The sequence below is a fragment of the Herpailurus yagouaroundi genome, unplaced genomic scaffold (assembly GCF_014898765.1).
Source record: "Herpailurus yagouaroundi ecotype Mexico unplaced genomic scaffold, PumYag 190, whole genome shotgun sequence".
Lineage (NCBI taxonomy): Eukaryota > Metazoa > Chordata > Mammalia > Carnivora > Felidae > Herpailurus > Herpailurus yagouaroundi.
In genome coordinates this window covers 34,090,390-34,118,286 of record NW_024412421.1, presented here as the reverse complement: position 1 = coordinate 34,118,286, position 27,897 = coordinate 34,090,390, and the positions used below count along the sequence as shown (strand labels likewise).

Below are 27,897 nucleotides of genomic sequence, written 5' to 3'. Positions count from 1 at the left end.
CTGCCTGAGGTTCTTTCTCCCTCCCTCCCTCCCTCCCTCCCGCCCGCCCGCCCGCGCGCGGGCCCCCCCCCCCGCCCCTCCCCACTGCTTCTGCTCTCACACTCTCTAAAATAAAGGAAAAAAAAAAAAGAAAATGGTAAGCAGAGTTAGGGCTCCTCTGCTCTAATGGAGCTCAATAACCTACAGGGAAATTTACAAGCATGTAATCAAAAGTAACCAGTAACTACATATTATAGATGTGGATAATGCCCAGTCTTATTGTAAATGTAGATAAATGCCAATTAACTCTCACAGCCTGTTAGTAAGAATGCACCAATACTTTTCAGGAAAATATTTCTGGAGGGCTCTCTGGCAATAGCTACCAAAACTGAAAATATATATAAAAAAAACAAGAACAGCTTCACACAATACTTCCATATACTTGCAAAAATCCACAAAGAAATTGTGTGTTGACGCTAATGGTGAAAATAAGCAGTCTCGAAACAATTTAAAAATAATCACCTGCGATACTTTCATTCTGAACTTAGACCTTCTTATCATTTCCCACACTGAGGAAAAGCCTGTATTCATTTCAGTCTGGTGTAATACCACGCAATGGAAGGAAAAGGTATCTTTCAGGGAAAAGGAAGCGGGAGAAACGGTGGGGAGGGGAAGCAGGGTGTAATGAAATGGCAGCGCTGGCTGGGATGCCCACTACAGACAGACATCGTAAAGTCTAGATATAAATAAACCTCAAAATGTGCTCAGGAGGGAATGAAAAGACAAGCCAAACTAAGAGAAAATATTTCCAACAATACCAAATGCTGACAAGGATTTGGAACGACTGGGACTTTCTACATGGCCAACACAAATGAGGAATGGCACAGCCACTCTGGAAAAGAGCCAGGCAGTTTCTTATAAAATTACTTACCATCAGACCCAGCAATCCCATGCCTCCTCACTCACCCAAGAGAAATGGAAACCTATGTCCACAAAAACAAAAAACAAAAAACAAACAAACAAACAAACAAAAAACCCCTGTAGGCTGATGTTTATAGCAGCCCTATTCAAAACTGGAAACAACCCAGGGGCGCCTGGGTGGCTCAGCTGGTTGAGTGACTGACTCAGGTCATGATCTCGCAGTTTGGGAGTTCGAGCCCCGCATCGGGTTCTGTGCTGACAGCTCGGAGCCTGGAGCCTGCTTCAGATTCTGTGTCTCCCCCTCTCTCTACCCCTCCCCTGCTCACGCTCTGTGTCTCTCTGTTTCTCAATAATAAAGAAACATTAAACAAAAATTTTTTTTTAAAAACTGGAAACAACCCAAACGTCCATCAAGAGGCGAACGTGGTACGTCTATAAAATGAAACACTACTCAATGGCCCTCAAAAGCATCATGCTAAGTGAAAGAAGTCTGACTTAAAAAGCTACATGTGGTATGATTACACTTGTGTAACATTCTAGGGCAAAACTGTAAGGAGAGAAAAAAGCTCAGTGGCTGTGTCAAGGGCTGGGGAAGGACTGATTACAAAGAAGCACAAGGGAACTTTTGGGAGTGATGAAATATTCGCAGCAGAAGCCTGTTCGAAAACCAGTAACCCTCCTAATTGCCAAGGAAACACACAACCCACTAAAACACTAATGACTTCAGGGGCACCTGGGTGGCTCAGTGGGTCGAGCGTCTGACTTCAGCTCGGGTCATGATCTTGCGATTCATGTGTTCAAGCCCCGCTTCGGATTCTGTGTCTCCCTCTCTCTCTGCCCCTCCCCAGCTTGTGCTCGCGCGCGCTCTCTCGCTCTCTCTCGCTCTCTCTCTCTCAAAAACATTTAAAAAGATTTAAAAAAACAACACTAATGACTTCAGTCCCCATACAAGGGATGGACAACAAATATTCACAGGACATGTGAGGACAAAAATGAAGAGAATTACTTTTAAAAATGAGTCAGTCGGGGGCGCCTGGGTGGCGCAGTCGGTTAAGCGTCCGACTTCAGCCAGGTCACGATCTTGCGGTCCGTGAGTTCGAGCCCCGCGTCGGGCTCTGGGCTGATGGCTCGGAGCCTGGAGCCTGTTTCCGATTCTGTGTCTCCCTCTCTCTCCGCCCCTCCCCCGTTCATGCTCTGTCTCTCTGTCCCAAAAATAAATAAAAACGTTGAAAAAAATTAAAAAAAAAAAAAAAAAAGTCAGTCGGTACAGGGGCACCTGCCTGGCTCAGTCACGTTCTCATGGTGTGTGGGATCAAGCCCCGCATCGGGCCTTGCACTGACAGTGCAGAGCTTGCTTGGGATTCCTCTCTCTGCCCACCCTGCCTCTCGGGCGCTCTCTCTCACCATAAATAAACTTAGAAAAGAAAAACCTCTGAGTCACACTTTCTAAGCACCCATTCTTATTGTCGTTCACATACAATGTGAAGTGTTCACAAGAGAGATACGGGTAGTGCAGCAGGAGAACTAAATCTCCAGATGATTTCATAATATCGTGTCAATAAAGGGGGTGGGGGGGTGGGCACGTAATTCCTGGTGGCACCTGCAGGTACCACATCCCCACAGCCGGTGGCTGGAAGAAGCCTCACCATCAACCTAGGCAATGCTCAGAAAGATGCCAAGGAAAACTTTTCTCGTGTCATTTTCAATTTTACCATTTTTACTGCTTTCTTTATTTTTAAAGTATGATCTGAAAAACTTTCCAACAGATTTTAAATGCGTTTTTATTACCATTTCATGCCCATAGTTTCTCCAAAGATATGTGCCTTCAATCTCATCACAAGACTAATGGGAAAAATGAGGAAAAGCTTGATGTGCAGGTGGGAAGGAGTCTCCGGGATACTGTTAAATGAACAAAACGCTCTTTGGGCACAAAAAGGAAGAAAAGCTGGAGCTACGTAGTACAGTGGCACCAGATTCCTAGCTTGTCTCTTGCCAGAATTCTTAGTTCTGAACCATAGAAATACCTAATTTAGTTAAAAAATTACTTGCAAAAAGTCAATGTAAACAACCGAAATCACTGCCCAACTATTCAAAGACACCCACTCTGCACAAGTTACAAGCCCTGTGCTCCTCTCAAGGTCTCAATGACAACAGATTAGGACTTGATGAAACGCTTAATCCAAAAAAGCCATCCTAAGCAACTGCTAACTATCAACTACACAAGGCCAAAGTATCACTTACCGCTCAACAGACAGCTAGCGGGAGCTGTGGTCAACTCCAACGTGATTCCCTCAACACTGGCACACATGTATCCGAAAACAACTCGGTCCACTCGCTCCTCTTGCCACAATCAGGCCAGACCGATCTTCAATCTTTCAAACGCATGAGTTTCCGAACACGAGCAGTTACACCCCACTAATACAAGAAACAGTCGTTTCAATTCTGCGACTGAGATGACGGAGGGATTGCTAAGAGGCTGGCACCAAGAAGAGTGAGCGTTTCTACAAGGTGCTCACCACCCCGAGGAGTCTGGTTAGGATTTCTATTTCCTACAGAATGAGTATTCCCCATATGTTCATGGCAGATAAACCGCCTGAGTCTTCTTCCTATGTGTCTGTACACACACGGCTTATATTTAACCAGAAATCCAAATATAAGGAAGTAACCGCAGATGTAGGAAGGCCTGAGAGTTGGGGGATTCATTTTCACAGGGCGGCCAAGGTCAAGCCCCTGAGGTGTCAGGCAAGGGAAGGCTTAATAAAGGCAATTTCCCACCTTCACGGTGCATGCAAGAAAAAGAACAACTCCTTTCTAGGCAAAATAACCAACTACCGCCTCTTTGGGAACCCTCTTTGGGAACCACGCAAACAATCATTTGGAATGATGTAAGAAAATACCCCCCATAAACTCTGAGGCTGTGACATCATTTCAGGGTTTAACAAAATCAACGGTATCACCCAAAACTGACTACAGGAAGCATTACCACGAATAAGCATTTTATTATCCACATTGTTCCAAAAAGGCAAATCAGAGTGTTGCTTATAAAATAAAATTTAGCTTAAATAAATTTATTGGGAGCAAAAAAAGGTAATTTTTTAATGTCCTGATAAAAAGCTACAAAAGCAAAGGCCAAGTATTTATTCAAACCCCGGTGAGTGGACATAAATCACACGGCTCTGCATTTTACTGACAACGTTACTGAACTAAAATTATACCTAAGGGCTCAGGCAACGGTGTTGGGACACTGAGGAGGGGAACCAAGCTGCCAGTAAGTGTTCAGGTTCTACCATCTCCTTCTCCAAAAGCCTTCTTAATTTTCCATCACAAAATATTTCAGGTGTTTGGCAAAATGAAGAACGTGACCAAAAAGAGAGGGGCGGGACCGTGTTCTTCAAAAATTCAGTGTTATGAAGGCTGTAGAAAAGCTCCAGATTACAGAAGCTACAGACACCCGCCAACTACAGGCAACACCCGGCCCCAGACGGGATCCTGTCCCGGACGGGAGACGCTCTAAAGGAGATTCTTAGGTCAACTGACAAAACTAGAATACGGACGGCAGGTTATAAAAAGTATTGTCTCAATGTAAATTTATAAACGCGGGAACTGTCCAGCTGTGGTTATGGCAGAGAATATTCCCATTCTTAGGAAATACCTTCAAGCATATGCAAGGTAAAAGATCATGGCGTGTGTAATCTCTCAAATCTCAGAGGGTGGATGACAAAATGTGTATCTGCACATGCACATGTTAAGTGAGTGAGTCTGGGAATATGTCTGTGGAGACAGAACTCGGGCACACACATAAATGACTATGCAAAGGGGGTTAAAGCTTTTATTTTATTTTTTTTAAGTGAGAGAGAGAGAAAGACAGAGACGGCGGTGGGGGGGGGGGAAGGGAAGGGCAGAGGGAGACAGAATCTTAATTAAGCAGGCTCCGCATAGGGCTCAATCCCATGACCCTGGGATCATGACCTGAGTCGAAATCAAGGGTTAATGCTCAAGTGATGAGCCACGCAGGCGCCCCCAAAGGGTCGATCTGGGTAAAGGAGTAAATGGGGGTTCTTTGTACCGTTCTTATTTTTGCAACTTCTGTAAATTTGAAATTATTCCCAAATAAAGAGATTTAATTTAAAAGTCAAAGCTGAAAACACTCATTTGTGAGACTAACCTTTAACCCCTCTCTTTATGTGAGTATGAAACATTCTCCTTCCTCTGGAGAAGTATTAATAAATACATTCTAAAGTCTTTTTAGGGAAAAAATATTGTAGGAGTCTGGGTTAAAAAAAAAAAAGGGAAATATGGAGCTCCTGGGTGGTTCAGGCAGTTGAGCATCCGACTTCGGCTGAGGTCATGAACTTGCGGTTCATGAGTTCGAGCCCCACGTCGGGCTCTGTGCTGACAGCTCAGAGCCTAGAGCCTGCTTCGGATTCTGTGTCTCCCTCTCCCTCTATTCCTCCCCGGTTCACACTCTGTCTCTCTCTGTCTCTTTCTCTCTCTCAAAAATAAAGATTAAAAAAAATTATAAAAAAGAAATAGGACTCTGCCTGATTTCATAGGATTTATAAGTTAGTGGGGAAGAAAAAGCCACTGACCGCATGAATTAGTTCTGTCCTGTAAGAAAGAGCAGAAAAAAATACAACAGGACAATTGAGTCTGCATGAAGAAGAAACAGTAGGAGCAAGTGCATTCTTTCTTGCATTTCCAAAGCCGGGCACGGGGCCCAGCACAGACAGATGCTCAGTCAATGGGTTCAGTGAGGACAGAACAAAAGAAGGTGCCTGAAGGCCCTCTGTTGGCCCACCTGCACTACAGAAATGTTTACATTGCCATTAATAATTTTACTCTCTCAGCAGCTGTAGCAGACTCTATAAAGCAAAGCTGGAAACTCCCTCTAGGTTTTCAGCAACCCCCACCCGAGGTGGATGAATAATGGGAGTCGCGAGAAGGAACAGGAAAGCAACCATCGAAGGCTCCCTTCCCAGCTGCCATGATGCCCACGGGAAAGGCCCGCGGTCAGGGGCATGCCCCAGGGGCTTCTGGGCTCCCCAAGCCCCTTCTCCAGGAAGCAAGCCTGTAAGGTGCAGAGGCTCTCGCCCACGACCAGGGACGCAGCTGACTTCTCCTCATTTCCAACTAATTCCAGCTCAGGCTTTCAGAACTCCCACTGTTCACATGTTTGATTATTTTCTGATCCTTTCTAGAAAGGACACGATAACAACAACAACAACAACAAAGACGTAGAAAGTGCTTCCGGAAAACAGGGCAAACCCACAACACAGGATGGAGACCCGGCCCCTGGCTGAAGCACAGCCCCTGGGCTCGGCTGCTCTGGGTTTCACCTTCTGGAGACCCGATCTGGCCCCTGCAGGGAGGGCCTGGCTCTGTGAACGCTGAAGAAGGGGCCAGGCAAACCTGGAAACACCACGTTCACACTAAAGGAAAAAACAAAGACGCGATGTCACCCCAGGAAGGTGAGAAGGAAAGACGCTGGCCGTCGCCTGCACCGCGTCCGCGACCTGCACAGACCGCGGGAAGCCACACACCGGAGGCACGGGGACTCCCACCCCAGCGCGGCGCTAGGGGGCGCTGGAGCACCGCGTGCTGCGCCTTCAGTCCCGCTTTCAAAATCTCCTCTCTAAAAGCACGAATACAGAGGGTGCCACCAAAGCAACGTTCCGCCTTCAGAAGGACGCGCGGAAATAGAAGATCAGCCTCCGAGAGAAAAAATAAAGCTACGAGGCAGCGATCGATGAGCACCCTGCCGCGTGTGCACGGTACTCGGTTTCCCAAGGCAGTGAGACACCGGCGAGCCAGCTCCCAGAACCACCGCCAGCCGACGGGCATCAAGCCAAGCCTCGCCGGGTGAGAGGACAGAACCAGGCACGGCTACCAAGAGGCCGAGAGACACGACGTCTTCTCCTCCCTCAGCATCCAACCCAGCAAGGCTGAATTCGGGAGAGAGGAGGAAAGAGGAAGGACTAACAAACTCGTTCGTTTCGAGAGTGACGAAGCCTGAATGTCCTCTCTAGTGGACGTGAGGGGGCGCTGGACTGGGCAAGTGGGAGCGTTCTGCCAGCTCCGAAGGCATCTCCTGGATCTAACAAGGACAAAGCAGCAGGGGTGTGGAAATGTCCCCAGGCTAACCCATGCGACCACATGGATGAACCCTGAAAACCGTGCTGAGTAGAAGCCAGGCACGAAGGGCCACGTGCTGTATGATTCCACTCCTGTGAAACGTCTAGAAGAGGCAAATCTCTAGAGACAGAAAGCAGACTGTGATCGCCAAGGGTTCAGGGGAACGGGAAATGAGAAGTCGCTGCTAATGGATCCGGGCTTTCCTTCTGGAGTGGTGAAATGCTCTGACATGGCCTGTGCTGATGGTTGCACAACTCCAGGAACACACCAAAAACCGCTGAAATGTACTCGTATTGAAATGGGTGAATTTGAAATGGGTGAATTCTATGGGATGTGAATTAGATCTGAACAAAGTAAAACAGAACGTCAGTGCCTGCCTAAAAAAGTCCAATTTCTTCACTAAACTATGCTGATCAGGCCTGCTAGGTGACGGATGCTCAGTGACAGCTACCGAACAGTCACAGCGCACTTTCAACTCTACAAAGTGGTGTGCAGAGAGGACACTGTTCAGGCAGTTGAGGCACAACGGGAATTTCGCTGACTTAACCATATGCGCTGAGCACCAACTATCTACACAGAGCTGTGTCAGATCAGAATACACTGAGTAAGACAGACACAGGGTTCAGGACAGCACCACATTTACAGTTCTGTCACAGCACAAGTGAACTGCGAGCTGCACTGAGAGCTACAGAGGGCAAAAGCAGACAAAGAGGGAGGCAGAGAAGGGCTTGCTGCCCAAAGCACTGGGCTGGAGCAGAACCCTGCTTTACCTTCTTGGGGCCGAGGGATCCCGAGAAGGGGACAAAAGGACAAACTGTTACAAAGCCACTCCCATGGGCGGTGCCCTCTTCTTAGGATTCTAGCATCCAAATGCTGCAATATCGTGTCAGTTTCCCAGGGTTTGTGGGTTTCACGTGACTACTAAAGTCCATGAGAAGATCACCGCGCACCTTCCAAAGCAGGATCTGTGACGGGCTGGCTGCGTGTTCCTTCAGAGCTTTCCTGGAGATTCTGAGCTAAAACTTGTTCCCACCAAATCTATTTCCAAAATTAGAAAATATGATTCATCTAACAGAAATCCATTTCGTACCAACTTCCCAGTCCTACATCTGCATTAGGTACTTTACACAATGGCAGTTAAATTTTAACTTACTTTGCTCTAAACTAATACTAAACAGCAAGATAAAAGAGCCCTCATTACACAATAACTTCTATCTAGAATTTTTATCACATGGAAGAAAGCTGATAAATTATTAGGGAGTGAATTTAGCTCCAGTAGAAAAGTTCAAGACTCCACCATTTTCATTTTCATTACCATCACCTAGCTGCTAATCTAGGGAGGAAGGAACAGGGTTGGTGGGGAGACACAAGGCAGGGAGGAAGAGAGAACAGAGAACAAAAAAGAGAGAACAGAGAAGAAAAGGGAAAACAAGCAAAACACCAACAAACACGACACCATAACAGCAGTGCTCCCTCTGCTGGGGCCAAGGGTGAGTGCAGACAGGCTGCAGGGAGGGGAGGTCTGGGGAGCCACTGCAACGGTAGAAAAGTACCGTAACTGTTGACGTGATCCCATAAGTGGGCACATTTGTTGAGACTCATCACGTATACTTTAAATGGGTGACATTCCCTGCACATAAATTATGCCCCCATAAAGGTTTTTTTTTTAATGAACAGGAGCCAAGTTAAATTCATCTGCGTATTGCCGGCAGTCAATGCAGTACTTGGCATACAGTAGGTGCTCAAAAAAGCTTTGCTGAACAAATCATTTCAAGAAGAGGAAGAAGAGATCCCCACTCTCCCACTCTTGGGATAAGGAATGACAGACAGCCTCTCCAACCTCCACAACAACAGGAAACTTCCCACATGTCAGTGCCACCAAATCACCCCGTTTGCGCTGACTGGTTTTTAAGATCACAAGAGATGTTCCAGCCAGAAGCACAATTTTCACGTTTAAATATAATCTTTAGGGGGGCGGCGTCTGGGTGACTCAGGCGGTTGAGCATCCAACTTTTGATTTCAGCTCAGGTCATGATCTCACGGTTTCTGGGTTCAAGCCCCATGTCACGCTCTGCACTGACAGCGCAGAGCCTGCTTGGGATCCCCCCACACACATACAAAAGCAATACACACACACACACACACACACACACACACACACACACACACTTTAAATGTAATCTTTAGGGATACCTAGGTGGTTTAGTCAGTTGAGCAGACTCTTGGTTTCAGCTCAGGACATGATCTCACAGTTCACGGGATCAAGTCCCACGGTGGGCCCTGCACTGTCAGCAAGGAGCCTGCTTGGGATTCCCTCTCCCCCTCTATCTCTGCCCCTCGCCAGCTCACTCGCCCTCTCTCTTTCAAAATAAATAAACTTTAAAAACTAAATAAACATAATCTTTAAGTATAACCAAGATATAACCTTTCATTTTTAAATATATATTTAAACATAATCAAGACAATCTGAATTAAGCTTTACAGAAAACTTATTAAGAGCATACTTGTTTTGGCCTAGAGGAAAATCATTCACAATTACCACATGGTCGCCCAGACTAAAGAAAAATCGACTTTCACATTTTAAATCTAGAAGGGAAAAAGGGAGTAGAAAGAACCATGCGTGTGATTACAAAGTATCGGGGCAGGTCAACCTTTCAAAAATCCGTTTTCATTCCCTACCACCCCCCTACTATCCTCGCCTACCAAGAAAGTCACTTGTGTCCAGTGTGGAGAGGGCACTCTCCTAGTCTTTACTGTCCCCCTCTATTTTTGGCTTAAACTTTTTTTTTTTTTTAAACATATTTTACTAAGAACCACCTATGTGCAGTCAGATCCACTTCTCGGTCATAAATATGACTCATGTTCTTGTGGATAAAAAATTCTTTCCTTTTAAACTGATGCACAAGAAAGTTAACATAACTGAGAATACCAAGTGCTGGTGAGGCTGCGGAAGAAGGGGGATCCTCACGGTTGCTGGTGGAGATAGAAAATGACACAGCTACTTTGGAGAAGCTGGCAGTTTTCTACAAAACAAAACACACCGCTGACCACATGACCCAACAATCCCACTTCTAGGTATTTTACTCACAAAAGTGAAAATCCACGTCCACCAAAGACTTGCAGATAAACGCAAATCTTCGTTTAGCTCCGTTCCTAACAAACACTGGAACAAAACCGTGCACCAAGAGGTGAAGAGACAGGGGCACCTGGAGGGCTCAGTCGGTTAAGCGTCCGACTCTTGATCTCAGCTCAGGTCATGATGCCAGGGTCGTGGGATGGAGCCCCACATCGGGCTCCACCCTGAGCTGAGCGGCGAGCCTGCTGGGGGTTCTTTCTCTCTCCCTCTCTCTGCCCTTCCCCTGCTCGCTCACTCTCTCTCTCAAAATAAATAAATAATTACATTAAAAAAAAAAAAGAGGTAAAGAGAGGAACTGTGTTACTTCCATAATGAAATACTACTCAGCACTGAAAAGGAGAGGACTCTTACCCACAGTACGGATGAATCTGAAAGTGCTGTGTAGAACGAAAGAAGCCAGAGAGAGGAGTACACTCCGTTTAATTCCACAGAAACAAAATCCTACAAAAGGGGATATGCCCAGAGTGACAGAAAGCAGATCAGCAGTCACCCACTGTGGGGCAGAGACTCATGGCAAAGGGGCATGAGGGAACTTTTTGGACAACAGATTGATTGTGATAACAGTTACCCTGGCATAGACGTGTCAAACCTCAATCTGAAAATTTAAAATCGGTACATTTATTCTATTAAATTATACCTCAAAATGGTTAATGTTTTAAAATTGGCGCAGAATTAACCAATGCACGTCTACAAATAAGGTGGATGAGGCAGCTGCACTACAGAAGCAACGCTGGGAGCGCCCGGGGCCCCGCGGGGGGGGGGGGCGGGGGCGCTCGGTCGCTTGAGCGTCTGACTCCTGATTTCGGCTCAAGGTCATGGTCTCACAGTTCGTGAGTTCAAGCCCTGCATTGGGCTCTACCCTGCTTGGGATTCTCTCTCTCTGCCCCCACCTCTTGCTCGTGCGTGCTCTCTCCTTCCCTCTCTCTCTCAAAATAAACTTTTAAAACATTAAACCAGAATCAAATAAGTAAAAGCAGCTCTTGAAGACCAAGGACCACAGTATTAATCCTTCACTTACATTAAGCAGATTCTTAAATACTCTGCTAACACCACACGCTGAGATGTGTTTTAAGATTTCGTGTTCCTGGGTCCCAAGACTCTTACTAGTAGTACCCAGCACCACCTACGATACTGGGCATGACACCTGTAACCTGCTGCCTGGTATCGCCATCAGGGTGCCCACTCCCGTAGTTGCCCAAGCACTAGACCAGAGACTGTTCCAGCCCGGCACGGCCTCTCTAACTGCCTAGATCCCCCAACCGCCTACTCAAACCCCACACCACACACAGACAGTTGCTGCCAGTAACACTGAATCAGACCTCGGGTGTTTCATTAAACAGAGTGCTAGGCGGGCAGAAACTTGCACATGCATCTGTTCTACAGGGTTTTTCACTTAATGGAACATGCTGGAACCAAACCAACAGAAGCTCAGCTACCGAAGGCCACCTGCCAAAAAGGAGCGTGCATCACTAAACCAGAACTTTAAGTTAAAACACATTTGGAAAAAAGCAGTGTGACTACATAAACAATTTCCTTCTAATCTGCTGCCCACTGCCAACGGTTTCCTAAATACCTTGCAAGATCCAGAGCCGCCTGACTTACGCCCCGCAGCCCACACACCCAGAGGGAGCCAGTTTAGAACATTCCCCTTCAGGAGTCGCTCTGCTTGTTAATGAAAACCAAAGTTACTTAGAAGAGTCGGTCCAAGCAGTAAAAGCTGCAAAATTACGATCTGCTGAAAACAAGAGAAAGCGAAACCGGGTGCTGACAGCTAAGGCCGGGCCGAGCCCACGGAGGAAGCAGCCCGCTGCTCGCTTTTGCTCGCTTTTTCGGCTTCGCTTTCACCTAATGACGTGCCGAAAACAAAGACCGCAGCTTTGCAGAAACCGCTTCCTTTACCAGCCAAGATAGTAGACTGCGCTCCATCCCTGAATTACGTTTGTAAGGTGGCTGTTAGGGTTAAAAATCTTTGATTAGAAAAAAACGAAACCTGAGACTTCGGGAAGTCTGCCCTATAGTAAAGATGTGGATGGAGCTCGAAACTTGAATCTCCTGGACAAGTATTTCACCCACCTGGCTCACAATGCTGTTTTCCGTATAAAACACCAACCACTGGGGTGGGGCTCACCGGGCAGGGGAGCGGGGTCAGCTGTGCACAGGACGAAGGCCTGTGGCAGTGGTTCTCAGCCCCGAGCTACCCCTGGCATCGTCGGAGGATCCTCGGGCCTTCCCTGCAGAACTCCAGGGTTCAGCGGGGGCAAGCAGGGAGCCCAGGCTTCACTCAACACGCTAAGCACTTTGTGTCCTCGTGACGTGCAGTTAGGGTTCTGGCCCGCCGCGGAGGGCGCTCCCACGGCCACTCCAGGCAGCTGAGGACTTGGGGAAACTAAGGCAGCACGAGGGAAGGCCAGGCGAGCACAGCTACCTCGCCACTCAGTTATGGCCCCAAACCAGACAGAAGCAACCGGGAAACCAGTTGAAGCGATCACTTTGTGAAAGGACCCTCTGCTTGATGAACAACACGCAGAGCATGTCTTTAAAACGGGAACTCTTTTAGTGCTTTCAAGGGTTTACTGATCACTAACAACTTACCGGCAAACCACAAAGCTAAATGTCAACCAGAAGAGAAACTATCGTGCAAGCAAACTGGAAACGATTCGATAAAAAAACTCCATTCCCAGGTAACGTTTCGACCCGTCTTTTCCACAAAGACCATTCTTTTATAACTGAGCTCATTTCCCATTTGCTCTTAACTGAAATCCAACACTCACCTCCAACACTCTGCTTTTTCAGAAACAACCTCCCATCCTAGCATCCTTTCACACCCTCCAGCTAGTCTGTCTCTCCATCACGCGCCCGATTTGTCCACACTGGGAGCTCTCTCTCACACACACACTCTTCCCGTGGGTGGCTCCCGCCCCCTGCAGGTCCGGCCTCAGCTCCAGCCACCCCTCCTCCCCACCCCCGGCCTGTCCACGCCTGTCTCCGTCCCGCAGGCAGCTCTGTTCCCCGCCTCAAGCCGTGCTGGTGAAGCCCAGACTCCCATCCTCTCCCGGCCGCTCGGTCAAGTTCCAGGCCCACTTCTCAGGCTGCCAGCCCCACGGCACTCCTACTTCCAAGCTCTGGTTTCGCCTTCAATTCCAAAGGCCCGTTATTTTCTCAAAACCAGCTCCTACACGGACGCCAACGGCAGACTTCATGGTTCTGCCAACCTCCCGGAAGAGAAACCTTGAAGATTATCTTAAATCATGTACCTTCCCATCCCAAATCTCTGGGACAATCTCAACAAAGTACCAAAACGTTCAGAAAGCTTTACCTGGCAAGAACAAGGGCAAGTACATGAAGAGAAAGTGATTAACTGACCCCTATCGACATCCCACGACTGAGACCCAGAGAACAGTATCTCCAGGAATCAAAGGCAGGAGGAGCACCTTTCTGAACATACACCGCACCTCAATAATAAGATTATGGGGCACCCGGGGGGCTCGGTCAGTTGAGCATCTGACTTCGGCTCAGGTCATGATCTCACGGTTCGTGGGTTCGAGCCTCGCATCGGGCTCTGTGCTTCCAGCTTGGAGCCTGGAACCTGCTTCTGATTCTGTGTCTCTCTCTCTGCCCCTCCCCCGCTCGTACTCTGTCTCTCTCTCGAAAGTGAACATTAAAAATGATTGATACACAGATGTCATTTTATCATTACATTCTTTCTTAAAGACAGGGATTTCTAACTGTTATCTGGGGGGAGTAGACACCCTGAGAACACAGTCCACTACCTGAAGAATGCACGCACGGAGGAAGTGACAGACCTGGAAAAGGAGAGGGGGAAGGAGCGGTGCTCCCGGATGGGGCTGTAACGGACTTCGCAGCCACCCTCCAAATGTCCATTTTCCTCCTCCCCTGCTGCTTAGTGGTCACCCAGTCCAGAAGGCGGACACACACCCACTCCCAGCTCTAGGTGGGAGCAGCTCTAGATGGGAGCCCGACCTGGCATGCCACCCACCCTCCCTGCCCACAGCACCCGGTTCAAGGGTGACCCAGAAGGCACAAACCCCAAGACACGGCCAAGAATTCTGGATCACACGTCCACTCTCTTGTTCTGGTTGATGTGGAATAGGCTGGACGTACATCGGAAGCCTGCAACCACTGTGACTATTTTCTCATTCGGAGGAAAACTAGTCTAGGGAAAATGCTGACACGACAGAAGTGAAAAGAAACCAGGTCCTCAAAGATATCACTGAATTGATTAATCAAACCAACCTTGAAGCGTGACCTACCTCTGGGATTTCTGGTTCCATGAGCCAATAAATCTCTAGTTTATGCTGTAAGCCAATAAGAGCTGGCCTTTCTTTCACTTCTTCTCAAAAGCATCCTACCTAAGACAGGAACGAAGCGCACAATAAAGGACATAAAAAGGCTTGTTCCAGGTTCAGTGGCAGCAACCAAGGGACTCAGAGAAAGTAAGGTCACTCCAAAAGCCAAAATCAGGTTGATCCGAAACGCAGGCCCTACTGTCTGCCCACAGGATGCCCTCCGCCTGCCTCCCCACTTGCCAAAATCCTATTTCACTGTCAAGGCTGTTCATCCCTCCCTTCCTTCACCCTCTGAATTGCTGCTGCAGAGCCTCGTACGTGCACCTCCCAAGCACTGAGCACGTAACTACACGGCTCAGGACGTGCCCGGCAGCTTCCTACACCTCAGTTACAGGCTTAGTCACCCACTACCTACCCAGGGTAAGAGCACCAGTTATCTTCCTGAACATCTGTAGCAACAGCTAAAATAGTTGGCCTTCACCAAACATTAATCAGCTTATTGACAAACACTTTATGAAAAGATCTTTCTCAATCTTTTCCAAGTAGTTCACACATAGAACTGCCTTCTGATCCAACTGGTACAAAGTTTTAAAATCCAAACATGAAAAAACGTCATGTTTGGGGCGCCTAGGTGGTTCAGTCAACTGAGTGTCCAACTCCGGATTTCATGATCATGGAATAGAGCCCCACACTGGGCTCCACGCAGAGTGTGAAGGCTGCTTGGGATTTTCTCTCTCTCTCTCCCTCTGCCCCTCTCCCCCTGCTCGCACACACGTGTGCGCTCTCTCTCTCTCTCGAATAAAAATAAAAATATAATAAAAAACTTATTTTTGGGGCACCTGGCTGGCGCAGTCAGTAGAGCATGAGATTCTTGATCTCAGGATTGTGGGTTTGAGCCCCAATGTTGGGTGTAGAGATCACTTAAAAATAAAATTTTGAAAAAAAAGCCCTTCATGTTTTAAACTACCACTAATTACTTAATATTACTTAGCAAAATATATCTTCTCCTCTACCTCCCAAATAACCAATGAATTAAATATATCTTTCAGTTTACTTTAATGCTTTAATTAGTTCTGGGAAATAAGGTAATTCACAACCAGAAACAGCTAAAAAATGTATCCAAAAAATGTCCATCACTGTTTTTAGTATGTGTAAAATATAATTTGTGAATACACCACAGTACTTAAAAATAACATTGAGGAAAAAGTTTAATAATGGAGAATACTCACAAGCGGGGGAGGAAAAAAAAAAAAACCCTTCACTCAACAACATATAGTATAATCCTATCTCATTAAAGAAGAAAGTGCATTATTATTATTACATATGTTACAACAAAGCTGCCTGGTTCTGTCTGCATCCCATTTCAACTGGTCACCCAAAGCCTTATTCGGCCCCCATGGCCTTTTGTGCTGCTCAGCTGGTCATGGGAGCACCCAACCGCCACTTCCTGCCTCCAGGCTCAGCCTCCACCCTCCAAACCACATGTGGCCACCACGGCACTTTCTCCAAAATGGGAATCTGATTTGGGTCCCTAGGAGCAGCCTATCACAACCGTTCAGGACAAAAAGCCCCAGCAGAGCACATAAGAGCTCAGCGCCTGGCACTCATCTACCTTCCCAGACTCACGGGCCAAGGCTCCCCACAGCCCAGCACGGCAGTTCTCTCCATGCACGCTGCTGTGCGTGCTGGGCCTCTCGCATCCGGGGCCTTCTCTGGCCTGGATGACCTCTGACATCATAGAACACAGTTCCAGAGTCTCAGCTTTACCAACTATTTTCCCCAAAAACCTGCGGAGTTACACACTCTTGACTGTAACAGCTGATTAGCCTCTATCTTACATGCAACTGTGAACTTCCTCAATATATGGACTGGGCTACATCTCTCATTAATTTGTACATCAATATATACTCACTGAGCACTGATCATGTTCTAAGCCCTGGAGATGTATCAATGAACAAAACAAACAAATCTGCCCTCATGAAACTTATGCTCAGCTCTGACATACCATGAGGCTCTCCACCTGGGAAGCTCTCGAGTTGGGAGAGTTAACGGCACTGGCTCTGACGGGATCACAGGGCATGGGAAAGCTGTGCTAAAAGCACTGTATTTGCATCAGTAAGTAACTGCCTTTTGATCTATCTCGGGACTACATTTACTGAGAAACAACCCAGAGAATTAAACAAGATACTTTATGATCTGATATACAGATCAGTCGCCTGGATTCAAGGAACTACACAACAGAGATAAAGAAAGCCATGAAGACCCTTAAAAGAAGCTCAGGTCGCCTGTGCATTTTTTTTTTTTTTAAGCAAAGTCTACACCCAACGAGGGGCTTCAACTCACACCCCAAGACCAAGAGTCACGTGTTCACTGATGGAGCCAGCCAGGCACCCCGCCCACTGGTCCTTAATGCAAAAATTACAACCAATCAGAACACTTCATGAGCAGCTCATCCTTCTTATTCAGGACTGGCACTAAAAGGTATTTCCACCAAGGACGAATTTGTCCCTCGCCGTTCTGCACGCTGCGGTGCTAATCTTCATGCCCAGAACGAGAAACCCCACAACAAACCCATATGCAGTCCTGAATGTACTGGTCATTTCCTCCAAGTGGCCCCTCTGTCAAGTAACTTACCCACTGCACACACCACAAAGGCGAGACCCTGTACTGGCAGCGGAGGTGCTGGAGGAGAACCAGACCTCAAGAAAGCCTTCCTGTGCCACCAGGTCACTCCCGGGATCCTTACTCTTACTTCAGAGCACCTGAGAGAGCTCGAGTTAGACAACCGACCCGTGCTGTTCTCTGCCAGGCAGGGCCCCATCTGGGCACAGGGCCCACACAGGGCCCGGAAGGCTACAGGCCTCCACGAACAGCTGACTGACCCTCGGAGGAAAGACAGGGCATCTACAGAACCAAAGTCCACGGGGGCCTCAAAGCTCACCATGCACATTGCATGCAAGGCAGTCCTTTCCTTTTTCATAGGAAAGTGAAGGACTGACAAAGCTAACTCAAACCTATGTTCCCACCCGAAAAGAAATCAGTGTCCAAGAAACAAAATGATAATGTACTTTACTTTCTGTCCACCTTAAAAAGAAAAGAAGTCCATCTGTTCAACTAGTGCCATAGGATAAGAGGCAAACTCCAAACTCAGCTGTGGTAATTGTTTCCAAAACTAGTCAATGCTAGGATATTGCTACAGTGTCACCGTGTGTAGTCAGCTAAGTTTCCAGCCAAAACTACTGCAGAGACTACTGCGAATTATATATATACACATACGTATATACATATATACATATATGTATACATATACACGTATACATATATATACACACGTATATATACATATATATGTGTGTGTGTATACATATAAATATAAAAGCTATCTCCTACCTCTTATCTCCTTCTCATTTACCTCTAGTCCCAGAAAAGTAAATGTACGTTCCTGACCCTCAACTCATACCATATAGCCGCGGCACGTAAAAGGCAGGAGTTCGATAAGGAGAGGGAAGGAGCAGTAATTATGCTCGCACGTCTGTGGAAAAGTGGAGGCAACAATTTCCTCAACGGACAAATCCATGACCAGCAGCAAAATAAGATGGCAAGAATTTCTGATGGCAGACTGGCTTAATGCCGTACACACAACCTCAGACAAATTTTGACTACGACCAGACCTAAGAACAAATTAGAAAGTTCATCCCAATTCACTGGGACATCAGATGGTCACGGCTGAAATGAGCCGTGGTGGAGTCTGGGCCGCTTCCAACCCCGTCCCCTACATCCCATCCACGATGCAGAGCACAGGGGTCAGCAGCGGTGCGCCTCTCTGGCTTTGGAGAGTGTATTTGTACTCAGATTACTTCTCTGTAACTGTGTTTTGCAACTAACACACCCCATCCAGGTCCTGGCACACAGCAAGAGCTGGATAAATGCTGAAAAGGAATGAATCAGGAATCTCCTTCTGAAGACCCAATGGGACAGGTCTTCAAAGTGGCAAAATTTTCAGGCGTCTCGTGCTGGTCCTGTCCCCACAATCCATTCTACTCGGTGCTAAAATTAGATCTTATCACCACCTCTCACAGTGGTACATACATGTATTTTGGTTGTTGTTCACACTCAACCTAGACTGGATCAATTATTTTATCCAAAATATGATTTAGCTAATCCTATTCATGGCAACGTGTTCAATGGGTTACGTGAAACAAACTGGAAACAAAGCCATGTGGAGGCTCTGAAACCTGAGCCGAGCTGCGATACCCTGGGGGGAGCTGTCCTAAACCCAGATTTAGAGGCCTGCCCACAAGGAGACCCAGCAAGAAGGTCTGGATGGCCATCAGGTGATTCTGACGGAAGACCAGGACCAAGGGTCCCAACCTAAGAAATACTATCATATAGGGGCGCCTGGGTGGCTCAGTTAGGCATCTGACTTCTGCTCGGGTCATTATCTCGGGGTTCGTGAGTTTGAGCCCCGCGTCGTGCTCTGTGCTGACAGCTCAGAGCCTGGAGCCTGGAGCCTGCTTTGGATTCTGTGACTCCCTCTCTCTGCCCCTCCTTTGCCTACACTCTGTCTCTCTCTCTCTCTCAAATATAAGTAAATGTTAACACGAAAGAAAAAAATACTATCATATAAAATGATTCCAAATTTCTAAAATCTCCTATAAAAAAGACTGAAGAGGGGCACCTGGGCAGCTCAGTCGGTTGAGTGTCCAACTTCAGCTGCGGTCATGACCTCACAGTCGATGAGTGTCAGACTCGCTGCTGTCAGCACGGAGCCACCTTGGGATCCTCTGTCCTTTCTCTGCCCCTCCCCACTCGCATGCGCACGCTCCTTCTCAAGAATAAAAACATTAAAAAAAAAAAAAAAAAAAAGGACTGAAGAAAAGCATTTCAAAGTATTAACCTCAGAAGTCACCTCTGGGTCATGGGATATTATGAGGGACATGTTCTTCTTATATTTTATTTCCTAAGACCATAATGAAGAAACAAATGTTTGTTTTTAAAGATGCCCCCCCCCAAAACTAAAGGGCATAATGTCCCCACATGGCCTTCCTAACACTCTATCCAATCAGCACTGAGGACACCCAAAAGCTATTCGCCTTGCATTAATCCGCCTCAGATGTCCCCAAAAGAATGCCCTGCTTTTCCCCCTCCAAGTTCTGGGGTTCAAGATGCTCGGGGTGCTGACGTGAGCACAGAGTACGCTCCCGGATCTGGGCGACGGCCGGAAGAGGGACACCTCTGACAGCCGGGAAGGACCACACCTGGCCCCCCGAGGCCGTCGCCACGGGCAAGGCTGGCACAGAGCGGTGCCACCACTTACTAAAACCTGTGGTTTTGTTCCGAAATCCTGTGGGTTCTCACAGACCCGCACCTGCTCACAAGACCCACGGTGTCTGCGGCTTGGCCTCTCTCAGGGTCCCTCACCTCGCCTCTGACTCCGGCCCCACCCGTTCCCCCCACACAGCACTTCAGCCACAAACCTCTTCCAGGTCCCCACACGTGCCTCAGGTTTTGGGACTCTGCTCCTCCGCCCGCCGTCTCCCAGATGCCCTTGTCCTCGTGCTCCTCTGCCCGAATGTCACCTTTTCAGAAGAGACATCCTCCCAGCCTCCCCTGACGCTCAGTCTCTCTCTCCTCCTGTTCAATCCGTCTTACACCTAAATACCTTCTAAATCATGCCCCTGCTCTACCCTGCACTCTCCCTGAACAAGAATCCAAAAGCCCTCCGGCCTCATCTCGTGGCCCCCGTGATCTCGTTACAACGCGTCTACTCCGCACAGGGCGGTCACAGCGTGAGCCCACGAGGCAACTCGATCACGTGCTTCCACGGTCAAACGCCAGACGGCCCCCTCCTTCCACATTTTTCTCGGCGTAAAGACGGTAACATTCAGGAAACCCTACAAGGTTGGGCAGACCCCTGGAGGCCTCTCCTCTCCGGCACGGAGCTCTACACCTACGTGGGCTTTCTCCGAGTCCTCTTAACTGCCCTCAACTCGCTCCAGCCACGGGGCCGGTACACCCGCAGCTTGCACGGTCCCCAGCTGTGCATCTCGGCTAAGGCACCCCTTCCAGGGAAAACTCTTCCCCGACCCTCCCGGGCCACACCACCACGCTGCATTCCCTTCCTCTGGGACACACTTCTCAGTCTGGAACGACACAGCCATTGCTGTGATTATCTGACCAGCGACCGTCTCCCTCACCAGACAGTAAGCTCCCTGGTAGGAGGGACAATGCCCGCTTTTGCCCATCACCCCATCCTCAGTGCCTGGTACACAGTAGCCACTCAATAACTACTTGCTGAGTGAACGAACGGAAGTTCTTGGCAATCTTCTCCACACTTCTGTTGCAGGAATTACCACCGCAAATCAGGGTTCGCCAACGAGCCTGTTTCTCTCCCCCCTCCCACTCCGTGAGCTTCTAAAGCACAGCAACTCGCTCTTCAGCTCTGCGTTCCTAATGCCCAGGCGCCAAAAATTTTGCTTTGAACAATCACAAAGGATACAAAGTCCTTTATACGTGGTTCTGAATAAAAGTGTCTGATAGCCTACAAATTAATTCCAGCTGAAGCAGAACGCTACCCTTGGAAGACCTGATCTTGCGTTTTATTAGAGTCAGAAGCGGTGGAATGCCGTCGTCTCCAGGGAGAGGGACCCGAGGTGGGCAAGGGGAGAGTGCTGCATCTTCTGCCACTGCAGCACGTTGATTGTAAAACAAGGGGGGAGGAGGGGAAAACCCGATTTCTGGAGAAGGCAGGAAAATCCAAGTTAATTACCGGCGCCCCCACTATTCACTCAGGCTGATGACCACTGTCTCCAAATAAGGAAAGCTTCATCCTCTCAATAACCTTCTCTAGTGAAGAGGGGACCAAGAGACAAGAATCCGAGTTTGAGTCAGACCTCTTTTCACCGTATAAAAACTGGATGGCACGGCTGCTATAACTAAGGGGATGAATTCTTCAAAAAGCCATGTCTTTAAAAAAAAAAAAAAAGTCTTTGGACATTTTATTACTCAGAAATCCCTAGAGCATTTCCACAGTTCTCAGTATACTTTAACCTCTAGAGTATCTGCTCCGTTCCCTGGCTAAAACAGGTAAAACGAAGAAAACTTACTATGCTTGAATAGATGCCTTCATAAATTTTAGAAACAAGGTTTGCTCCAAAAAGTTCAGCTCAGTGGCCGTGTGGTTCGAGCAGACTGTATTACGTACAGTGAACAACAGGATCACAGAAACGCCCCGCGGGAAAAGGGGCAGAAGACGTATACCAAACTGAGCATTAAAGGCCAGAGAGAAAGAGCATGACTTCAACTTTTCACGTTAAATACTTCTGGGTCGTTGGCATGTTTTAGAAAGAGCACATCTGTACCAAGTGTTTCAAAATAAAATCAATAAGGACACAGCCCACACAAAATTTAGCAACTGGTAACATACTAGCAACTCTTAGTGAGATCACAGTCCTGAATCATTTCCATTTTTATTTCACTCATTCATCCATTCTATCAACTTTCACTTAGGAGCTGCTCCGGCGGGGTCACTATGTGAGGCATTACACCTTGATCAGTCTCTTGCAGGAAAGCAGTTTGGCAAAGCAGAAAAAACAAAGGATTCAGAAGTCCAACGACCTGCTGGCAAGCCCCCAGTGATGCACGTAGCAGCCACGTGACTTCAAGTCCCACGCTGCGTGGGTCTCACTTTTTCATCTGTGAAACGGTGATGACAAGACACCGCAGAATGGCTGTAAGGCTCAAACAAGCCATGCACTTTACAAACCATGACACTTACACAGTGCACAACACTGAAGGGCTGATCACTGCAATTTTAATGTGTTGTAATTAATAAGCTCCTCCGCGTCCAATTATCAGATCTACCCAGAAGGTCTACTTCCGGCCTCAAATAAATATACACATATTGGCAGACATCTAAGTGGAATTACTACTTAAAATTTCAAGGGACGTATTTGACAACACTGGGCAAGAATCTCAAGAACTCTGGAATTAAATTTCACTGTCAAATTCTCTTCCATTTTCCCAAAAGCTTCAACAGGTCCTGTCAAAAGGAAAAAGACTGTGACGTTCAGAAAGAACAGGGAGTGCACACATTTTAACGACGAAGACGAAAGTCTCTCGACAGAGGCACTGCTTCGCTCCGCCAGTTATAAAACGTCTACAGTGGAAGAAAGCCCCCCCAAAAACCGCTAGAAATCCTCTTGACAATTATTAGAATACCAAATACATTCACAAGTTAATTGGTCCTAACTAAATTTAAATGAATGCAATAAAATGCAAAAGGCACCCCTTGTAACCAGAGCAAAGGAAGGGCATCACCGGGTTCACATGCAGACTGCAACCCATCCGGCCAAATGGCAACTCAAAATGTTCTACGGAGTCATCTGCAGTGTTCCTGAACAGTTCCTATGTCACAAGGGCCATGGCTTGCAAATACAACGTATACAGACATCTAGCTTCACTTAATGCATTTTACAACATGAGTATTTATGACATGTACTCGCAGTAATGGTAAACGACTGTTTTTGTGGACAGTGAGCTGAACTCAATTGAGACACTGGTCTGAAAAGCCACCCCACCACTTCCAGCACAACCAGCAGGTCCCCTCTTAGAATGACAGCTCCAGGGGGTGCACTGCTCATGGCACTCTGCACTCCCCACCCTGCCAGCAATTTGCATACAGTACACAGAGATGAAAAAAATTTCTTCCTCATAAAATAAGGACAAGGAAAACAAAATCCGCCACTGTCATATATGATAAGTAAGGGTGAAAGAAAGAGGCAACTAGATGTAAAAATCAAATGCCCAAGGTGCAAGAGTGGGGAGCCCAGACTTTCCACCAGGAGGCGCCTCCACTTGTAAGGCACCAGTGGTGAGAAGGAGAGTTAGATGTCCCACCAGCCGACACCAAAAACATAAACTGAGAATTGATCTGAAGACTGGCAACCACTAAAGCCGCAGACAAAGCCCACAAGAGAGGGGCCTGAGGATCACAAGAGCAGACGGCATCGGCGCGGGGACACTTGGCGGCAGGCGCTGGGCGAAGGCTACGCGCATGCTGTCGCATGCTGTCGTCTAACAAATCTCCAGGAGGCCAGAAAAGGAAACTGTAGGAAAATGTAATAGGCACTAATCCCCTTTGCATCACCTTACTCTCCCAGCCCTAAACCACACCTCCACCTCTACACCTCACCTACTCGATTCCTGGGAGAGGGCAACAGGAGAACCGCACGTGTCAAGACAGAGGGCAGAATGGAGTTACTGGCCCAGAGCTTCTGGCTTCTCAGGTCTTCTGCTGGAATGGGGTCACGGCTGAGGAGCTTTCAAACAGACAGAAACAGCCAGCTCGCAAAAAGCATACATTTCGAAGACGCCACATCTAGGGTTATGACAGACTCTACAATGTCTAATCCTTGAAACAAATACTATGAGCATAACCCACGGGCCACCTTTATGTTGCCCACACTAGTCCTTAATCCAGCCTGCAGTGACAGAGACGGTCACAAAAAGACCTTTGGGGAGATCACTTCAACAAACGGGCAAACTGCAATCCAAGCACATGTAAGTCTTTGGAAACGAACATCGACACTGCTGAAGTGGCACTAAAGTGACAAATGACAGTAATCCAATGGCCCCAGGCCAATTAATTCCACTGCAAACAGATTTATCTGTTTTGTGCCCGGTGGTTCTCGCACGGGAAGCAGTAAATAGAAATGCAGCCGCCTAATTACAAATCCAAAAGCGAGCTCTTGCTACAATTTCTCGAGTTCTTCCTACAATTTCTCATACTTCAGTGTGCGAGCAGCCAAGTAACAAGTGTCCTCGACAACCACCTTTAATGATTCTCTTGAAAAACCAGATCTATTAACAGCAAAAACTCACATGACAAATCAGTACAAACACAAAAACGAACAAAAAATTAGCCTTGATGTGGCTGATAATTCAAACACAGATGACACAACTCTTCCCAAGTTCCTGAATATCATACACGGGCAGAGAAAACGTGCAACAGGCTTGGCATGAGACAATCGCTACACTTTGTAACCCTTTCCTCCTGTAAGTTTTCCCATGTCGAGCACTATTAGATCACGCCAGCTCCACATAAAAGTGCACTGGAATGCAGGTCCTAACTTTTGCTCTAGAGAGGAATTGAAAACGAGGCAGGTTGGCTTAGCGCTCACTGCAATTTCGGTAAACTGTGGTCCCACCAAGACGGACCCAAGTGCACGACGCACCTCGTCTGCACTGCCGCTCGGTACGTCACTGAGGCGACCGTCACTTCACCAACTTGAAACCCATCTAGTCGCAGAACAGGTTTGAGTTTCTGCTGTCGCTGTGCAAAGGAAAATCAGCATCTCCAAATATCCTGTATTTCAAATAATTGTATTTGCTTCAGCTGCCTCACTACGAGGTTCCAGTAAAAATGTATCTTTTGAGAAATACTAATACAGCGGTCAGTTATAAACAGATATTCCACCACACGGGGACACTCCGCCATATGCTGTAAAGTGGATCCAAGAGATTCCATAACGTAAAATGTGGGGCCCCATCACTGCCAGGTAATGCAAAGACTGGAGTGAGCCTGCTTCAGGGCACCAGGACAGGAAGCCACGTGATATCCAAATAAAGTGTAGAAGGCATTACCAGGGGGGATTTCACTACAACGACCACAAACGATTCCTGGTTTAAGGAAGGACTGGTCAGTTCACACTAATTACCCCAAGTCATTTCATCAGACAACAAATAATCACAAATTAAGAGATGTACTTACACTTCCATTGTCAAAGTTCATCCTTTATATCTGTTAAAATGTTGAAAACTATTGGCATTAGAAATGTTTCCAAGTTTTCCACTGGTTCACTTCAATCCAGGGAACAGGGTTCAACAATCACATGGAAATAGAATATAATCTATATAAATTTTCAAAACTGTAAGCATAACAATCCAATTTTGTTTTATTTTTTAAAGTTTATTTATTTATTTTGAGAGAGACAGAATGAGGAGAGGGGCAGAGAGGGGAGACAGAGGACAGCAGAGAGGACAATGTGGGACCCGAGCCCACAAACTGCGAGATCATGACCTGAGCCGAAGTCCGACACTTAACCGACTGAGCCACCCAGGCGCCCCAACAACCCAATTTTAATACAAAACCCTTACTGTTAATTTGTGGTTGTCATTCCCAATTGTACACAAGTAACATGCATCTCATGATGCTTAACACATGGTAAGTGATCGGTAACTGCTGAATTAATGAGTGAATGACCAGTGTCTCTGCAGGGCTCTTAGGACAGAAGGTCTAATAAAACAAATTTATTAAGATGCTCAGCCTGGGGTGCCTGGGAGGCTCAGTGGGTTAAACGTCCGACTCTTGATTTTGGCTCAGGTCATGATCTCACGGTTTCGTGGGACTGAGCTCCAAGGTGGGCTCTGTGCAGACAGCACCAGCCTGACTGGGATTCTCTCTCCCTCTCTTGTCTGGCCCTCCCCTGCTTGTGCACGTGCTCTCACTCCTGCTTTCGCTCTGTCTCTTCCAAAATAAATAAAATTAAGAAAAAAAAAAAATGTTCAGCCTGATGCAAGCAGGATACAATTACCAAATCTTGTCACATTATTTCATTACTTGTGTTCATTACTATTCTTTGAAAAAGACTATGAGAAATCAAACTCTTCTTTTGCTACGTTCTCCATGCTAGAACTTAAAAGCACTCAAATTATACTTAAAAATAAACGTATTGGGGCGCCTGGGTGGCGCAGTCGGTTAAGCGTCCGACTTCAGCCAGGTCACGATCTCGCGGTCCGTGAGTTCGAGCCCCGCGTCGGGCTCTGGGCTGATGGCTCAGAGCCTGGAGCCTGTTTCCGATTCTGTGTCTCCCTCTCTCTCTGCCCCTCCCCTGTTCATGCTCTGTCTCTCTCTGTCCCAAAAATAAATAAACGTTGAAAAAAAAAATTTTTTTTTAAAAATAAAATAAAATAAACGTATTAAAAGAATAACCTCAAAGAGTTGCTAACATTTATGTTCAACTGACTTTCGCCACTGCGGTTTTCTAAAAATGGGTATAGGCAATATTGTTTGAAACGTGAATACTAGGACAATGAATGTAGATGAAATTACAATTAAGTTTATATATCGTCACGGCTAGTTATCATTTAAATCAGGTTTGCATTGTAACTGGTGCTTATGATAATGGACTGAATTAGGGGTGCCTGTAGCGCACGCAACTCTTGACCTCAAGGTTGTGAGTTTGAGCCCCACAGTTAAGCATAGAAATTACTTAAAAAAATAAACTCTTGAAAAAAAATAATAGAATGAATTATGGCTAAACATGCCTTCACTTCAAAATCACTATGAATACATTACACGTTCGTTCACAATGAATCTCGTACCTGTTCATACCAATTTTAACAATGAGCTATACACGTTTATATTTGAGAAAAAGGCAAATATCAAACCTCTTAAGAAAACAAAAATCTTTCAATTACACATTTGTAAAAAATTACTCAAATGCTAAGCCCCCTTTTTTGTGCAAAGAACCACACGAAATACTCACAAAGTAGATTAACAAGTGAACAAGAAGTTAAAGGGAGAAACTTCCGCAAACTAAAGTATCAAAAATTTGACAACATTCCAGCCTCCTGTAAGATCTCATTTAAGAAAAAAAAAAAAAAGTTTTCGCGTTTTAAATTTCAGGATAGGCATTAATCTCAACAGCTATTAAAATCGACTTCATTTCCAAAGGGCGAGAAACACCCAATAGTTCGCAGAGGCGATCTACCGGCCACCAGTTTTCCCAGTAGCTACTTTGTTTCACTTTCCCACATTTCAATACCAAAGCACACTGGGACGGTATAAAGTGCAGAAATTTCTAGGGATTAGATGTCAAAAAACCAGCGGTCGAAAGCAAGCCTGAAAGATAATACCATAGGAGCAACTGTAATACCCAAAGTCATTGAAAATTGGGGGGGGGGTCAACTCTACACGTACACCTCCCCAGAAGAGAAAAAGGTGCGTCTCACTCTTTCCCTCCACTATGGGATCATTGTAAATGGTCCCTAAACTTCGGCTGGTGCTGTGACACGGCGCGTTAGCGTCAGCCAGGCTGAGATGGGTTCATGCAAAAGATGTCACTCAGATGCAACTCAAAGTACGGTCCTGGGGACTTGATTTCCACTTTCCTTTGCAACAGTAACCGAAGGCTGTTCCCCAGTGACTCGCGTCCACAAACCAGAGAACCAGCAAGCCCCCCGCGGTCAATCAAGCCGAGGAAGCGACCTTTGGGGGCACGGGGGCAGCGGGGCACCCCCACGCCTTGGGGTCCCGCTGCGCGCCCAGAGATGACCCGAGTGCCTGGAGAGCCCCGCCGCGGCGGGGCCTCTCGAAGCCCCCCGGCTGCCTCTCCCGGGGCGCCCGGGGCGCCCCCCCCA

At 47.1% G+C, this 27,897-nt stretch overlaps 1 protein-coding gene across 3 annotated transcripts in view; it reads right to left on the bottom strand.

Annotated features, from left to right (window-relative positions):
• The window catches only part of LOC121009873 (kelch-like protein 36), a 105,092-nt gene that overhangs the window by 40,285 nt on the left and 36,910 nt on the right, over positions 1–27,897 (bottom strand). The window lies entirely within an intron of this gene.